General features: G+C 43.8%; 1 pseudogene; it reads right to left on the bottom strand.

Moving 5' to 3' along the window:
- Positions 1-467: 467 nt before the first annotated feature.
- Positions 468-17,355, bottom strand: part of LOC119296336 — a 39,291-nt pseudogene continuing 22,403 nt past the window's right edge.

The following is a 17,355-nucleotide window of genomic DNA, read 5'->3' as shown; positions in this document are numbered from 1 at the left end:
TTAAAAAATGATGGGTGCCTTCACGTCCTGTCAGCCATTTACAGTAAACGAATGGAGCCAGGCTGAAAAAGTTTATGCTGGTCCCGTCGTTTAAAAACTGACATGTTGTCGTGCCAGAACCCAGTCCACACCGTGTGCTACCTCGCGGGTGGCCGTTGGGGCTAAGATGCTGGCCACGAGCAGAGTTCAGTGCGTGTGTTGCATCGCGGGGCACGGCTGCATGTGTGAGCTTGGAATACGCGTCTATACCATTTGCTATATGCAGAGGGGAGATCATTATACGATGAAAGTGTATTTAATTAGCACGAATCGCGTGGCAGCGTGCGGTGTGGATACCGACCGCGTGTGATGGCATGTCCACTCGCCATTATTCGGGGCATATAGCTACAAACATAATGCAATGTGAATTTATGCAGTTGTAGAGCTTATTTAGTCATCTTCTTAGTCTGACTGGTTTTCAGAAGGTGTGAACGAACGAATAAGCAGAGTGTCATTGTGGCATAATGATTGCATGGTATACTTCCATAGGTACTTGAAGGCTCATGTGGAAAATGTAACAATTGATGTGTAATTTTTTCGTAGCGCTGAGACGCTTCAATTTTCTGACTTGATCTTTGTAAAGCTTCACTTTGTTACCTCATGTGCAATGATCATCAAAGCTTCCAGGCGGGTTCCCCTATGAATGCCTTTTTAAAATGGCTGGTGTAAGCATAAGTATGTACTGGTATTAGAAGATCAAATGAAAACATTGTTTGCACGTACGGATTATGGGCTTAATTGCAGGTGCTGATGTTTATAAGTAGAGGAGGTTTTTGAAAGATTAGCATCTATAGGAAGACAAATTAAATTAAGGCCTAATGGTATTACAGTGGCACAGGTAGATGGTTCTGTACCATCGGATGTGTGCTTCTTTTGCTTGTCTTTGCTGGCTTTCTTGCGATGATGTGAAGGGCCTATGTAATTATGGACAATAAGATGCCTAATAGGTGAATATAAGTAGGAGGTTAAAAAGGGAAAATTAGCAGGTTGCACTTATCACTACCTGGTTTGTATTTGCTGCGTCGCTGGAGTGAGATTACATTGTTAAGCTGACGAAGTGATTCAGAAGACCGGCCATCATTACTGCCGTCACTGATGTTGATAACAGTTGGTTTGTATTTCCTGTGTTGCTGGAGTGAGCTTAAATTGTTAAGCTGAGGAAGTGATTCAGAAGATTCGCTATCATCATTGATGCATATAACATCATGCATTTTCTGCAAGGAAATGCCATGTTGTTATTTGGTTTAATCATGCCCTTTCTTTTTTACTTTGTACCAGCTGAAAAGTATGTACAGCTAGTAGGTTGTTGTCAACTTGTACTTCAGAATATAATTCACATAGGGTACAGGGCAATTGAACGATGATGAATCGTGTACGCAATTCGTAGGTAGTTATTTGAAGCTGTGAAAATCGGAGAAATGCAACTATGCTAGAAGAAGCAGGCACGCAGAGGCAAAAAAGTGTAACTACTCTAGATTGAAATTTGAAATAAACTTGATCGGACTCATCTGCATGAAGGAGGGTAAAATGGACCTGCTTTGACTGACGGCCTGTCGAAGTGGTTGTAGGTGCAGAGGTTGACCTGTTGCTGAGGCGAGGCTTGTGGCGGCGATCTGAACGGGTTTCTTCGCGCTGATCCGATCGGTGGCCTTTGTGCGCCTGGAAGCAACAACTGCCTTGTGGCCGTCTTGTCATGATGCGGCCGTAGAGCCAACGAACTTGAGAATCTTATGGCTGGAATCTCTTCTTCTAAATTCAAAGGAAACATCAAGCTATTTCAGCAAACTTAAGAGACACTAATACAATAATCAAATCGAGTAATGACATATGTTTAATCAGGGAAGGTGGGATCAAATTAAGGAACATATATCTTCACAAATTACTTTGTATGGCTAAGGCCTAAGGTGAGCTCATCTAAGAACATAAAGAAGATGGAAAATCACATTATTTTCACTACAGAATAATCCAAGCACTTGTCTAATTACACTAAGCAATAAACTTCCTTGTATATCATCTTATAAGGGAAGTGATGCGGAGCATCCTTCCATCATCCCCATGGACGCATCTACATCTCCTTCAACACCACGTGGACCCATGACTCGAGCCCGCTCTAAGGCTATCGAAGATAAGGTGAACTCGCTCCTCTCCGAAATCCCTCTTTCTACTCAAGAGACATGGCTACTACCTCGGAAACTCTGTGTGTGATCAGGTACAACGTTGAAGAAGAAGCGACAGGCGTCAACTCTCTGCTCAGCCCGGAACCTGCACGGAACTTCCGACCCCCGGAACTTCCGGCCTGCCCGAAACTTCCGGCCTCCTTCGACATCGACCACCCCGGGCATGCCAACTTTCTGCTTAACCCGGAACCTGGCCCGGAACTTCAGGCCCCCGGAACCTCCGGGGGCCTGAAGTTCCGGGCCAGGTTCCGGGGGCCTGAAGTTGATATTTTTGGTGGTATCATGAGCCACGTCGATCACGTTTTTGGAGCCCCTACCCTTTGTTTTCTAGCTTTGAAGGATGTCATGCGGGCACGCTTTGTACCAACCTACTACAACCGCGATCTCTTCAAGAAGCTACAACTCCTCAAGCAAGGAACAAAGAGTGTTGAAGAATACTACAAGGAAATGGAGATAGCCATGATTCGAGCCAATGTCAAGGAAGATGATGAGCAAACAATGGCACGATTCTTGAATGGACTCAATCATCCCATCAAGAAGCTCGCCGACTTCAAACCCTATTCCAACCTCATTGAGCTCGTACATCAAGCAACCAAGGCGGAACGTCAAGTGCAAGATGACTTCAAGTACGCCAAGTACTCATCCAAGACCTACGGCTTCTCCAACATCCAAGCTTCAACGACTCCTCCAACATCTACGTCAACCAAATCTTCTCCAAGCAACGACGACAAGTCAAGTTACAAGAAAACTTCGACCAGTTCAAGTCGTCTTCCTCCTACGACAAGCAACTTCAAGCCGCGTGCTTCATCATCTACTCCAACCGACGAGACCGTCAAAACAAGCTCCTTCAAGTGTTTCACTTGCGGCGGCCGAGGCCACAAGTCCTACCAATGCACGAACAAGCGCACCATGATCCTCAACGACGACGGCACATATGACTCAATGAGTGAAGAGGAGATGGAAGCCATTGAGCAAGTGGCCATGCACCGGCGCGTGAACGAGGATGAAGATGATCAAGTCTTTTGTGATGAGGATTCAAGCCCCGCTCTCGTTGTCTCCAAAGTCTTGACACTTCAACATCAACTAGAAGAAGACCAACGATGCCACATCTTCCACACAAAGGCCGGCATCAATGGAAGATCCGTCAAGGTCATCATCGATGAAGGTAGTTGTCACAACTTAGCAAGTGAAGAACTATGTTCAAAGCTTCAATTGGTCAAGCGGAAGCACCCGCACCCCTACAAGGTTCAATGGCTAAGTGACTCCGGCACTATACGAGTCGAGCATACGGTCCAAGTCTCTTTCAAAATAGGTGCTTATGAAGACACTTTGGAATGTGATGTGGTCCCAATGTCCGTTTGCCACCTCCTTCTTGGTCGACCATGGCAATTCGACCGTGGAGTCATCCACAATGGGCGAACCAATCACTATAGCTTCAAGATGAAAGGGAAGGAGTATGTGCTACGACCTATGTCCCCTAGTCAAGTGATAGCCGACAAGCAAGCCACCCACTATGGAGAGAAGAGTGAGAAAGTGACCCACCCAAAAGTGAGTGAGAGCCACAAGCCAAATATGAGCGCCTCTTCGCCTAGAGAGAAAAACCTCATCCTATTTGCCACCAAAAGGGAGATAAGAGAAGTGTGTGAGAACCCATCGAGTGTGATGCACTTCGTCCTTGTGTGCAAAGATGGAGAGCCAACAACTAACACCTCTCACGAGTTACCATTAGTGTTTCAGTCTCTTTTGCAGGAATTCAAAGATGTCTTCCCCATGAGCTACCTTCGGGTCTACCTCCACTACGAGGCATTGAGCATTGAATCGACCTCATCCCCGGAGCGCCACTTCCAAACAAAGCCCCATACCATGTCAATCCCGAAGAAACCAAGGAGATTCAACGACAAGTACAACAACTCATCAACAACGGTCATGTACGTGAAAGCTTAAGCCCATGTGCCGTTCCCGTTATACTTGTGCCTAAACCCGATGGAAGTTTCCGCTTGTGTTCCGATTGTAGACCCATAAACGCCATTACCGTTCGTTGTAGGCATCCCATTCCTCGTTTAGATGATATGCTTGATGAACTTAGTGGAGCCAACTTTTTCTCAAAAATAGATCTTAAAAGTGGCTATTATCAAATTCGCATTCAAGAAGGTGATGAATGGAAAACCGCTTTCAAAACCAAATTTGGCTTATATGAGTGGTTAGTGATGCCTATGGGTTTGTCGGAAGCACCCGGAACTTTTGTGCGTCTTATGCATCATGTGCTTAGACCTTACATTGGAGTCTTCGTTGTGGTTTACTTTGATGATATCCTTGTGTTTAGCAAAACCATGAAAGAGCATATTAATCATGTTAAATCTGTGTTGCAAACTCTTCGCAAGGAACGCCTTTATGCAAACTTGAAAAAATGCACTTTTGGCGTTGACAACGTGGTTTTCTTGGGTTTTGTTGTCTCTTCCAAGGGCGTCCATGTTGATGAAACTAAGATTCAAGCAATTAAAATTTGGCCCCAACCCACCAATTTGCAACAAGTGAGAAGTTTTCTTGGTCTTGCAGGATTTTACCGCCGCTTTGTGAAAAACTTTAGCACAATTGCCGCTCCTTTACATGCTTTGAGTAAGAAGAATGCTCCTTTTGTTTGGGGATGTTTGCAATCCACCGCTTTTGATGAGCTCAAGTCTTTGCTTACTCATGCTCCGATTCTTGCTTTACCCAACTTTGACAAAAACTTTTGAGGTTCATTGTGATGCAAGTGGTACCGGAATTGGCGGAGTTTTGATGCAAGAAAAACGAGCCATTGCTTATTTTAGTGAAAAACTCTTCGGTGCTCAACTTAATTATCCCATCTATGACAAAGAATTGTATGCTTTAGTGCGTGTGCTACATGTTTGAGAACATTATCTTAAACCTCATGAGTTTGTCATCCATACCGATCATGAAACACTTAAGTACCTAAAAGGTCAAACTAAGTTGAACAAGCGTCATGCCAAATGGAGTGAATTTATTGAATCTTTCCCCTATGTGATCAAGTACATTAAGGGTAAGGAAAATGTAGTTGCCGATGCACTTTCACGCATATGCATGCTTGTCACTAAACTTGAGTTGAATGTTATTGGTTTTGAGCATATAAAAGACTTGTATGAGCATGATCCTTCTTTTGCTACTCCTTACGCTAAGTGTTTGATACACACGTCTTGGGAACGATACTACATAAAGGATGATTATCTTATGAGCGCTAACAAACTTTGCATTCCCAAGTCTTCTCTTCGTTTGCTCCTTTTGCAAGAGGCTCATGCAGGTGGACTTATGGGACACTTTGGACGCGACAAGACTTTCGCCACGCTCTCCAAGAACTACTTTTGGTCCAAGATGTTTCGTGATGTCTCACGCTTCACCAACCGTTGCTCCACATGTCGCAAAGCTAAGTCTAAAGCTCAATCCCATGGTCTTTACATGCCCCTTCCCATTCCTTACCAACCTTGGGAAGACATTAGCATGGATTTTGTACTTGGTTTGCCTAGAACTCAAAATGGCAAGGATTCCGTTTTTGTTGTTGTGGACAGATTTTCTAAGATGGCACATTTCATTCCTTGCAACAAGATAGACGATGCTTCACATATTGCAAATCTTTTTTGTAGGGAAATCTTGCGACTTCATGGATTGCCAAAGACGATCGTCTCCGACCGTGACGTCAAGTTCTTGAGTTACTTTTGGAAGACGCTATGCGCCAAGCTCGGAATCAAGCTCTTGTTCTCATCCGCATACCATCCTCAAACCGACGGCCAAACGGAGGTGACGAACCGGACACTATCCACTCTACTTCGCGTGTTGATCAAGAAGAACATCAAGGAGTGGGAGGCGTGTCTACCCATCGCCGAGTACGCCTACAACCGTGCAAGACATTCGACTACCGGCAAGTCCCCCTTCGAGGTCGTCTACGGCTTCAACCCGTTGTCACCATTGGACATTCCACCTCTTCCTCTACAAGAGCGCACCAACATGGATGTGAGTGCACGGGCAAGCTACATCAAGAAGATGCATGAGGATACAAGACACACCATCGAGCGCCAAGTACAACGACTCGCGTCCAAGCTCAACGTCAACAAGCAACCCAAGACATTCAACATTGGAGACCTCGTGTGGCTACACCTTCGCAAGGACCGCTTCCCCAACGAACGCAAGTCCAAGCTTCTCCCTCGAGCCGACGGACCCTTCAAGGTGCTAGCACGCTACAACGACAACGCCTACAAGATTGAACTCCCACGAGACAAGTACACCGTGAGCGACATCTTCAATGTCAAAGACCTCTCGCCTTTCCATGGTGATGAAGATTTTGATCCGAGGTCGGATCTTTCCCAAGGGAGGGGAGATGATGCGGAGCATCCTTCCATCATCCCCATGGACGCATCTACATCTCCTTCAACACCACGTGGACCCATGACTTGAGCCCGCTCTAAGGCTATCGAAGATAAGGTGAACTCGCTCCTCTCCGAAATCCCTCTTTCTACTCAAGAGACATGGCTACTACCTCAGACGGAAACTCTGTGTGTGATCAGGTACAACGCTGAAGAAGAAGCGACAGGCGTCAACTCTCTGCTCAGCCCGGAACCTGCACGGAACTTCCGGCCCCCGAAACTTCCGGCCTCCTTCGACATCGACCACCCCGGGCATGCCAACTTTCTGCTTAACCCGGAACCTGCCCGGAACTTCCGGCCCCCAGAACCTCCGGCCCTGCCCGGAACTTCCGACCCCCGGAAGCCAGCCCTGCCTCACCTGTGCCAACTTTCGGCTTAGGCCGGACCCTGCCCGGAACCTCCGGCGCCCGGAACTTCCGGCCCTGCCTGCGCGCAGCCACTTGGGCCGAGGCCGTGTACCCTTTCGCCCCGTAGACTATATATACTCCTTCATCCCGTACGTTTTAGGGTTAGCATTGGATAGCTCATATTTGTGTGAGAGCCTTGCTCATCCACTTGGATACTTCTCCTCGGAGTTCAGGACCTCTTCGGAGAAGATCCCCCAAGCGGATTCAAGACCCCTTTCTAGGGAAGACCATCAAGACCTCCGTGCGGAGAAGACCGGTGCCTTTGTATCCTTACCTTTGTTGATTGTGGATCATATGTATCTCTCTGTGTTCGGTGATCTAGCACCCGTGTGATTGATTCTATGTCAGTTTCGTGATTCTCTCTCGTTCTCCCCGTGATTTCCCCTTTGTGCTTCCGTGTGTTCTTCGTGAATCTCCGTAGGACCCTCTCCAAACGTGAAAGATCGTCCAACTAGGGTTTTGCCCTACATCAGGAAGCCATGAAAGGATCTGACTTGTGCTTAGAACTTGTTTGGCAAGTAACACAGCCCACAATAAAGCTTCCGAGAAACCTACAACTAAAGATAAAATACAGGCACACCACAAATTTAGTTCTATAAACCAGGATCAAAATTTGCACCAGACAATTTGTAGGGCTCTAAAGTTACAATTCTACTGGTCTACCTTGTTATTCATTAAAGAAGACCGTGTCAACAGTGCAGATGTATCAAACATATCACTCCAAATTTTAAGCATCAAGAAATTATGTTTTCCACTGCTCCCCATAGGCTATACGATCTGAATACTGACAAAGTTACATATACAGTAAGAAATGCAGAAACTGGAAAGCGATTTGCAGTCTCGATACCTCTCTCGCCTGATGTCGTCACTGACACTTTCGTCATCCCTAAGACCCTCCATCGGCTTTCTGCTTGCTTGAAGCTCTCAAAACAACATGCACCTCAACCGACAGGAAACACCAGATGAAGCGGTCAGCAGTCCATCAATACCAATGTACGCATTGAATCCAATCCGATCGGCTCAACCAAAGATGCACTTGCTTGTCAAAATTCAGAAAAATAGTGCATCGTACTAAACTTTTATTAGGCCTAGTGATTATTAAAGAACATGACTAAGAGTTGACTAAACTCTGAATACAGGAGATTTCAAATGACTGAAATAACACTTGTTGGTCACTTGAAATACCTGAGCATGGATGACAATCTCTCCACGCACATCATACTCACATTTTAAACCCTACAACAGTCATAAGATAATTAGGGAAGTGGCTTTGTATTAGAAAATGAATATAATTGATCAAGTGATGGTCCAGAATCAATCAGCGACTTGAATAAATATAATACAAAATGCCAGTAAATTTTTGGAAGTGTTGTAAATCTATAAATGCCTTAGAATCAAGCTATCACCCAACAAATCCTTGGATTTTGATCTGAGGAAAAAGAAAAGCGAGTGTTAGACTAAGCTTACACACTTGCTGACATACAAGCTGACATATTCAACACTAAAATGAGTGTTATTCATCAAAAATATGTGCATCTACGCAGGCTCCTTGTATTGTTTTGCTTTTTCATCCAAACTATTTTGTAAAACCTGCATACTTATGGTTCCAGATAGCAGCTCAGAACTTGTTCAATCTTCCCTTTTCAGTTCATGCACAGTTGACTCTAGCAGATTTATGTCCTTATCTACTTACTGTCCAATTACTTTCTAACTCTGTAGCAATTAGGCAAGTGGTGTCTTGTTTAAAGATAGGGATGGAAACCCCATCTGCACCTGTTTATAACATTGAGGCTTTATGGGATCCTTTTCTTGTCTAAAATATGTAAGCTATTCATGGAGATATTTACAATATATGTGTTCTATGTTACGATTTGTCTTTTACTGGACCTCATCTTATGATTTTCTTTTCAACAAACAAGTTATTAGATATTGAACCTTAGTGGCAGTAACCTTACCTATGCCCAATCATAAATCGAATGACGACTCCCTTTTCCTCTTCCAATTTCTTGAGTTTCTCATCTGATAAACAACGACGAGATATATGTGGTGAAATAAAAATAAATGCCAGACAACTAAATTATCCACCCCAGCGCAGTGGTAAAGCTGCTGCCTTGTGACCATGAGGTCACGGGTTCAAGTCCTGGAAACAGCCTCTTGCAGAAATGTAGGGAAAGGCTGCGTACAATAGACCCAAAGTGGTCGGACCCTTCCCCAGACCCTGCGCAAGCGGGAGCTACATGCACTGGGGCTGCCCTTTTTAATCTAAATAGCTCAACTCTTAGCAGAAACTATGCAGGCAACAAACAAACTGTATGACCCAAGGCAGGTACGATGTTAAATAAACCTATCTGATTATTCTAGTTGTTATTATGATAAAAAATCACATTTAGTTGATTCTATTTGCCAGGACGATAGATGATCCTATTTGATCCCTTGATTTCGTACTTGCACATTTCTCTGTTATTTCCTTGCTATCTGCACGTCATAACCCTAGTTGATTAAATACACATTCCTCTGCATCGATCTAACTAAGAACAAGAAATGCAGAAAGCAACAGCTAGGCCAAAATAGGCAAAACAAGGGAGACAACATTGCAAAGTAATGAACCTTGAGGCATCCATCTCTCCCTGACAGAATCATGGCGACTTCTTGCTACTGAAGGCGGTATTGATCCCGATCACCACAAAAGCCTTTTTCCTTTCCTGCCTTGCCATCCGCAACACTCAAGCAGCTCATGCTTGCTGCGCCGCGCTGCCAGCTCCATCTGCAGCGTGGCGATAGGCTTGTCTAAATATGTAGACACAATTATGATATATTCCATTAGTTTCCCAATAGATATATAATGCAAAAATGCAAACAAATTCAGATTATTTTTCAATATTCAAGTCGACGTACTGTATGGCCTCATGAGTCTTTGCCACTTCCCCATCAAAGGATGTTCACAGAATAAAATATCCATTTTCACTCCGTAACTCGCTCTTGTAAAAAATAAGATGATTTTATATTATCTTGAAAAACCTCGTTTGTTCTTTTTCTGAAATAAACCAGGAGCCAAAAAATGGATGCTGCCGATCAAAGTATCAATGGGTGTTTACAGTCATTTCTACATTGATAAAATTAATGATGTCAAAGTTTACAAACATGTAATAGTTTTTTTTTAATGCAACAGAAAATAAGTAGGAGAGCAGCAGGCTAATAAGGTTGATTGATTAGTCAGACGCCCTTGCGTACCGTCTTGGCAACAAAATCTTCAGAAACGATATGTAGCTCCTCTTCCTGTCACCGCAGTTGCGTCACCACCTGGCTCCTTAAATCCGGCATTGCTCTGAACCTGACCAAACCATCGCCATAGAACACGTTTCAGGGCATGAGCAGTGGAAGCATCACCATACGGTAGCCTCGGTGCTTCCAGCAAGGAAAGAGACGATGAGGCTACTGTCACAGTTGCTCTTGCCCAACGCAGGCAACACATTTGGACCACCATCTACTTTTCCTCTCAAACTTTCTCCTTCTTCTTTGTGAGAAACAAACAATGATGACTAGCGGTCCCTGCACAGGATTCCTGCCTTTCTACCACTTTCTCATGCTTTTGTCAGGCGAGAGGCTGCCTCTTCTGCAGGAGGCCGTTCCGGCCTGCAAGCAGCAGGTTTGGCTTAGCTGGACAGAGCAGGTCGACGTGGAGAGCCGGGGCATCTGTCCATGGTGGAGCGATGGCCATGCCCTCAGCTGCAGGCCTACGGCAAGCAGAGCACTCCATCGGCGAGCTTTCAAACGAATCCAAGAAAAATATGAAAGGGAGAGAAAGCTAGAGCCCGCTGTCCCACCGGGTCCGTCGTCTGTTGGGGCCGTCACAAACTGCTGGGCCTTCTACGCCACCGTCGCCGGAAAGCTCGCCTCCACGCCTCTCCTCGAGTACCCGATCCACCCCGTCATCTGTCTTCCTCCCTCATCTGACCATGGACTCCTCCTCTCCGTCCCTCCGAGCAGACCGAGAAGAGAGGGCTGTGGAGAAACGGCGGCGGCCCGACGCGGGTTGCGAGAGCAGGGGAGGATTGGTGGGGGAGGAGGGATGTGGGGATCGAGGAGGACGGGGACCGCACGTTCCTATCCTCCCACCGTGGTGAAATCAATCCCTCAATTCACTCACGCAAAACCAAAGCAACCTCACATGATTATCTTGACCCCACAGGTAACGAGCCCCACCTGGCATTAACCTGTGAAGCTGCTGCTGATGTACAGAAGGACCAACGGTTGACCAAACGCCAGCAAGTAAAATCAGGGAACAGTAAAAAAATCCAACGGATGACGAAGCTCCTCCAGAATGGCGGGTAGTGCAGCGGTGTTTATATGTTCCATGAAGCTGCTGCTGATGTACAGAGGGACCAACCGTTGACCAAACGCCAGCAGGTAAAATCAGGGAACAGTAAAAAATCCAACGGATGACGAAGCTCAGCGCGCGCAAAGCCTCCAGAATGGCGGGTAGTGCAGCGGTGTTTATATGTTCCATGAAGCTGCTGCTGATGTACAGAGGGACCAACCGTTGACCAAACGCCAGCAGGTAAAATCAGGGAACAGTAAAAAATCCAACGGATGACGAAGCTCAGCGCGCGCAAAGCCTCCAGAATGGCGGGTAGTGCAGCGGTGTTTATATGTTCCATAAGATCCCATCTTTCTTCACGGCAAACAAGGGTCAAATGGTCAGGATTTCAATTTGCATCAGTAAACCAGGGATCAGATCAGATATAGTTTCAAAATGTTGGGCTACACAAGAAATCCCTCCCAACCCGCCAACTATTTTGGCTCATTCCTCTAACAAAAACATGCTTCTGCAACGCAAATGGAGAATCATCTCACAGGATGAGTGGCAAAAATTCTGCTAAAAGGGAAGAATGCCAGCCACGCACAGAGCACCTCCCCCTATAGTGATAGAATCTTATCTTGGATCCACTCGGATAGCTTGCGGATCTTTTTGGTCATTTCGCCGCTCTTTGAAAAGTAAGACTTGGCATTGGCAAGCATCAGTGGCATCATGTTTGACAGCCTCCAGAGTTCTGTAGTAATCGCTCTGTAGTCTTGCTCTGATCACCTCAATGGAGAATTGGACAGGGAACCTAGAACGCAAGTTGCATACAGAGAAAATCTTTTAAGACAGGCGTTCCTTCATCATAAATAAATAAATAAATAAATAATGATACGCTATCATCAAATCTGCATTTTAACAAATATGGCCTCATAACTGAAATGGAAAACGGGCCTTGTAGGGGTACAGCCATATATACCCAAAAACCTTGTCAAACACGCATTTATTTGACGAGATTTGGAAAATGGGCCTTGTATCAATTAGCAAATTTACGTTAGATGCTCGCTACGAGATTTGCCAACAAAAAAGGTAGTTTTGTAAAGAGGTTGGTTGCTATTATTTTCTAAAAAGTATGTCACCTACAAATCATGAATAAAGAAACCACATTTTATGTTCCATATATCTTTAGTTCGTTAAACCTTCAAAACAAACATAGGCGTGTTAACCTCCAACAGAAATAAGGTATTTTATGTTCCATATATCTTTAGTTTGTTAAACCTTAAAACAAACATAGGCATGTTAACCTCCAACGGAAATAAGGTAAACTTTTTTACAAATACATGGTATACTGCATTATCTACAGATTATATGCCTCATGAGGATTATTTCACAGCAGTCATCATTCTCACTTTTGTTATAAATGAAAAAAAAAACATATAGAAGCATCTGCACTGCATACTTTTATACAAGAATTACCTGTTTATGAAATCTGATTTTCCTGCAACAGTATCTAACTTCAGAACACCATAGCGATCCTGAAGACACGTACAAAAATATGGTAAACAGTCAAAACATCAACCCAAGAGTAGCCAAAGAGTGTAAATTTTGAAAATAAAACTTCACCTGATTTCTGAGAGACTTTTCCTGTAAACCGGTCACTGTTGATAACAATTTGTTCCTGGTACTGGGATCAATATGTGGACACTTCCATGGAACCAATGGGTTATTAGCATCATGCACCTCCCAGGGGCTATGCGGATGTTCAGAACCATCAGTTTCATACTGTATGACATATTTCTCCCAAGGGCTCTCAGGAAAATCAGGTGATTTAGGTCTTATTTCCAATACTCGTCCCTCCCACCAACTTCCTCCATCCTCTCCCTCATCCATCCACCAAACTTTGCACCTATCAGCGATGCTCCAGTTATATGTGGTAGTAGCTTCAAACCGTGTTCTTTCCACAAGAAAATCAGGGAACGTAACTAGCTCACGCAATGTGATTACAAACTCGTTGCCAAATCCGCTTGAAGTGTGATCAATGAATTTAATAGTCAATTCACAGCAGCTTTCACCAGACCCTCTATCTGGCTTGTAATCAAGACCCTTAATTTCGCAAAGCTCAGCAGCTTTAAGGCCTTTGATCTGATTCGATGGGCAATTGTCCGATGATTGCACTTCATAAACATATTCTTCATGACCCTAAAAATAACAAGCACGCAGAAAGTATGATAAGAGGCGCTTCATAAATACTATTTTATGAGTCACAATGGTATATATGCTCGTATGTAACTTGCTACGCACGATTTTCCCACCATCAACTAGTATACCTTACAACTGTGCAGGAGGGGGAAGTGGGAACAGAAGATTTATTATTATTATTTTAGTATGTTTGCAGCTGAAAGCTGCTTGCACCAAAATCATTCCGTACTTTATACACACAATGCACCGAAAATAAATAAATACCTGTCGCAAGTACATAACCTCATCGCCAAGTTGAGGAATATAACGGTAGATATCTTCATGCTCTAGCAACATCAACCATGGCCTCGATACTTGGTGCTTTTTCTCCAACAGATGTGTATCAGGAAAGTTGCAACTCTCTCTTTTGTTCATAGAAGACTTTATACCAGCAGTCTTTGATGTTGATCCCCACAGTACTTCACGCACATTTGCAACAATTTGTCTCCCACTAGTTGCTGCTTCGAAGGAAGAACTTTGCACATGAGAGATTGCATCCCTTCCTCTACCATAATCAGTGTATGCACATGACCTCCTTTCGTTTCTTCGTAAACTACCAGTAGGTGCAACAGGACTGCAGTCTGGAGGTTGATGTCCACCATCATCATTGGAAACAGAAGTACTATGTCCATTTCCAAACGCATCCGAACCGAATCTTTTCCTGTGCTTACTTGGCTCTGACCTTTTGCACACGGTGCCGTATGTCTTCACAGAATCAAAGTCCTGGAAACGTCTGGACACACTAGGGAAGTCACTGCTCCTATGTTGACTGGTGGCAGAAACCTCATCATGCTGCATTGGAACTTTAACATGGTTGATGTCACTCCCTACTGCACTAGTCTTCGATATGTCTGATGAACTTGCTCCATCTGCAAAGCCTCTTGGTCTGGACAACTTCAGTTTAAAGGATATAGACCGAGTGCTGCGGAACTGCTGATCGTGTTCCCTGTTATTTTCTTCCTCTAGATGAGTATTCCTGTTGTCAGTTATCCATTCTTTACCAGGCAAATTATCTTCACTATAATCATCAGTATTGTGGTTTTCATGGATGCTATCCAGATAAATTGCACGTTGTCTTTTCTGTACATTCTGCTCAACCGTTTGTTGGACGCCGTTATCATATTGATTAGGTGTTTTCTGACTACGAGACCCATAAACATCATGTGAAAGTGCATTATTTGAAGAGACCCACATGTCTCCTGAAGAAGAGTCCCCGAACTCGCAATGCTTTGAAGGTCGCAGCTTAAGCTCACCCCCTTTGATTGCGCCATTACTGTGAACAGTACCCGCATCATGTAGCCCAGAGACCAGAGGTGATTCAGACTTGCAAGCAGAGGAGTTTCCAGGCTCAAAAGCTAGTTCCGGCTCAGCGTCTTTGTATCTGGCTGCTGGAAGTGACAGCACTGCATAATGAGGTGGGAGTTCTGGATTTACACTTTCTGAAGGAAACTGAACTTTTAGATCACGGCGTGGTATCCTCAGAATCAGTTTTCTACTATTTGCAGAATTTTTTCCCTTGGTTTCAGTGAACTGAGAAGGTCGGGTAACATCTTCGGAATCATATTGGTTGGTTTCTCTACCAAGTCTTGGCAGGCCATGCCACGCTGACTGCTCAGCTTCAGTGCTTTCTGTGTTGAGTTCGTTGTCTGAAAGACTGCTCGCTGATCCATCTTCCTCTTCTGTTGAAGTTTCAATCTTCGAGAAAAAACTGTGTGTGCTGTGAGTAGCACGTTTTTGAGGTCGCAATCTCCTAGATTTAGGAGATATTTTCCTTTTGGTAGCACGGCCAGTCTTAGACTTCCTGCCTCTATGTGGCCTTGACGGTGTAGCCACACCATGCCCATCCAAATTTCTTTTCTTAACTCACCGATCAGATGAAGTAACAAGATCAGCCTGTAGAAGACGTAATAAAAGGAAAATAAGCTGAAAGGTTAGAAACCAACATAAAGGAAATGGAATGATCTTAATGTCGCCTCTCACATCACATCTTTTCTTCTTTCTTCTAGATCTGCGGAGATTAGCAGTACTGTTAAGATTAGATCCATCAATCTCTGCACTTGAGTATGAAGCACCAGAAGCATGATCACTCCAAATCCCCTGTTCTCCTTCACTAGAATAGTCATCCATGCCATTGTACTCGGAATCAGTATCATCAGAGATCGCTTCATTTTCTGGTTCAAGCTCGATGAAATCTGTTATCTCTGGAAGTGGTTCCCACCTATCTGGATCAGTAACTGGGATGATTTGGTACTCGCCAGTGGTTGCATCGTAAGTGGGCCCAACAGCAAAATTTACTGAGGGAGGTCGCCATTGAATACCCAGGATACCTAACCGGTATTTCTGGTACATGCTCTGAAAAGGCTCTGGGTAAGGTATCATACCTTCAATTGGCAATTAGCAACTAACAATTATAATCATGTGCGACCAATAAATTACTAAATTATACCTTGGTTAGAAAGATAGAGAAGTTGCATACCCGAGTCGCACAAAAGGTCTTGAATATTTCTCCTATAAGGTGCAAGTTGTGTTTCCTGGGTACAGTAAGAAAAGGCATCATAAAGAAAACTTGATAGCTCATGATGCACTTTATGAAGAGAAAAAAAAAACAGTTCCACATAGGCAAGTATGATCAGGGACAGGGTTCCATATCCCCTTTCTTGGGAAATACCAGACCCAGCAGGCGTCCAGTAGTTTTTCAAACCTGGAGTTCTGTGTTTTATCATGTTTCAAGATTCCTTAGTCTTGCAATGCTTACTTGTTTGTTGGCTTGAATAAGCACCAGAATTTTTTTTTTAAAGAGAATAGTTACTGAAATAAATTACACCCTTTGTATGACTTCTGATGAGATGGTACGAGTAGCACCACACAAACGTCTGATATATAGAACATACTCCCTCCATCCCAAAATTCTTGTCTTAGATTTGTCTAAATACGGATGTATCAAGTCACATTTAGTATTAGATACATCCGTATCTAGACAAATCTAAGACAAGAATTTTGGGACGGAGGGAGTATTATATATTACAGGTACTAAGAAAACACATTCAGAGGTGATCGGATGATTGTGGTACGGGATGCTTGTAACTTATAAAGTTATAACATACTGTAGTAGGGAAAAACAAAACATCAATGTTGTGCACTTTCAAGACTGCCATTCAAGTCAAACTTCCTGCCAATCAGCAGAGTGTTCCTCGCTCGATTTGACAGCACATAATCCACCTATACTTAGCTGACGAACTAGCAACACTTCAGAAGTAGACTGCAATGGTGGTAGTCCGTGGCATTCTTTATAAATACGGTTGGCAGCCAAAAACAGACTAGAATAGCTAGTTCGAATCATCTGACACTACCTATGTAAACAAACGTAGTGACCTAAAAAGTCTTACATTTGTTTACAGAGAGTATATTACTACACCAACCAGTAAAACATATACCATCACAAAAGCAAGTCTAGGACTTCTCTTGAAAACAGTACTTTTTTTAGACAAAAAACAATACATGATACCTATACAATTCCGCTTGTTTAACAAATATTCAGAAAATAACAAAATGAAAAATTCCACTAAAACGGATTTTAAAACAGTTCACTTGATGAATCTTATGGTAGAGTTAGTTGCAGAAAATGAATATAACGACATTATACAATTCAATCGGCTAATGCCAATGCAAAGAACAGATAGCTCATATCCTCAGACGAACCTGATCAATAGCACTTCCATTTGAATCATGAACAAGGGGCCGGTAGTCTCCAAGAAAGAACTGTTTGAAAACATGAATAG

This window comes from Triticum dicoccoides, chromosome 4B (genome assembly GCF_002162155.2).
Source record: "Triticum dicoccoides isolate Atlit2015 ecotype Zavitan chromosome 4B, WEW_v2.0, whole genome shotgun sequence".
Classification (NCBI taxonomy): Eukaryota; Viridiplantae; Streptophyta; class Magnoliopsida; order Poales; family Poaceae; genus Triticum; species Triticum dicoccoides.
The sequence above is the reverse complement of the archived record's forward strand: the minus strand, read 5'-3'. Positions and strand labels throughout refer to the sequence as shown.